Below are 1,899 nucleotides of genomic sequence, written 5' to 3' on the forward strand. Positions count from 1 at the left end.
CGGCGCCTGCCGCACCAAATAGAGTTTGCCCGAATGCTATGTCTCGCTTATAGCAGCACTAGCATCAATGAGGAGCCACTAGTTAATGAGCGCTCCTTCGGAAGTCTCGCAACGATCAGCACCATTTGGCGTGCTCTCAACCATTCATCACGTGTTGCGCTTTGAACGCTCCCTCCAGATTTTAATTATTTTATTTTTCCGCACGCGTTTTCGACTATTTAAACGGGGTTTTTCTGGGTTTTTTGACGTTTTGGTTTCACCGGTCTTCCTTAGCTTTTTGACAAAAACAATTTCGAAAAAAATTGCGTGAAAAACGCATTTTTTCCTTTCGCGAGAGTCACGGTTTTCCTTTCGCGAGAGGCACGGTTTTGCTTTCACGAGAGTCACGGCCGTACCTTTCGGAAACAGAAAAAATGCCTTTTCTTTTTTTTCCTTTGGCGAGAGTCACGGTTTTGCTTCCGCGAGAGGCACGGTTGTGTTTTCGCGAGAGTCACAGCCGTACCTCTCGGAAACAAAAAAACACGTATTTTTGTTTTTTATCCTTTCGCGAGAGTAACGGTTTTGCTTCCGCGAGAGGCACGTTGTGCTTTCGCGAGAGTCACGGCCGTGCCTCTCGAAAACGGAAAAGAAAACGTGTTTTCTGTTTTTTTCGCGAGAGTCACCGTTTTGCTTCCGCGAGAGGCACGGGTGTGTTTTCGCGGGAGTCACAGCCGTGCCTCCTCGGAAACGAAAAAAAACGTGTTTTCTCTTTTTTTTTTCCTTCCACGAGAGTCATTGTTTTGTTTCCGTGAGAGGCACGGTTGTGATTTTGTGAGAAGCACAGGCATGCCTTTTTCGGAAAGGGAAAAAACTCGTGCTCCCGATTCGGTTTTTTCATCTGGTTTTTTGGCCAATTTTTTCATGAAAAAGAAGTTCGTCAAAACCTATCAATATAGGATCTAGTTTTAAAGATCTCGACGCAAGGAATCCAACAGTGAAAGCGATTTGAGATTTGGACGCAGGGTTTGAGAGATAAAATGTTTTGAATAAACGGATCTACGAAAAAAAGGAAAACTCCCAGGTTGCGACAAGTGGCATGATGTGCTACCTCTCGAGCATGCGTTGATTCTCCCTAGAAGAGGAAAGGGTGATGCAGCACAGTAGCATAAGTATTTCCCTCAGTTTTTGAGAACCAAGGTATCAATCCAGTAGGAGGTAACACACAAGTCACCTAGTAGCTGCACAAACAAACAAGAACCTCGCAACCAATGCGATAAAGTGGTTGTCAATCCCTTCACGGTCACTTACGAAAGTAAGATCTGATAAAGATAATAAGATAAAATATTTTTGGTATTTTTATGATATAGATTGGAAAATAAAGATTGCAAAATAAAAAGGAATAGAAATAGCAAATTGATATGAAAATAATATGATGGAAGATAGACCCGAGGGCCATAGGTTTTACTAGTGGCTTCTCTCAAGATAGTAAATTCTACGGTGGGTGAACAAATTACTGTCGAGCAATTGATAGAAAAGCGAATACTTATGAGAATATCTAGGCATGATCATGTATATAGGCATCACGTCTGCGACAAGTAGACCGAAACGATTCTGCATCTACTACTATTACTCCACACATCGACCGCTATCTAGCATGCATCTAGAGTATTAAGTTCATAAGAACAGAGTAATGCATTAGGCAAGATGACATGATGTAGAGAGATAAACTCAAGCAATATGATATAAACCCATCTTTTTATCCTCGATGGCAACAATACAATACGTGCCTTGCTGCCCCTGTTGTCACTTGGAAAGGACACCGCAAGATTGAACCCAAAGCTAAGCACTTCTCCCATTGCAAGAACGATCAATCTAGTAGGCCAAACCAAACTGATAATTCGAAGAGACTTGCAAAGATAT

Source organism: Triticum urartu, chromosome 7, assembly GCF_003073215.2.
Source record: "Triticum urartu cultivar G1812 chromosome 7, Tu2.1, whole genome shotgun sequence".
NCBI lineage: Eukaryota > Viridiplantae > Streptophyta > Magnoliopsida > Poales > Poaceae > Triticum > Triticum urartu.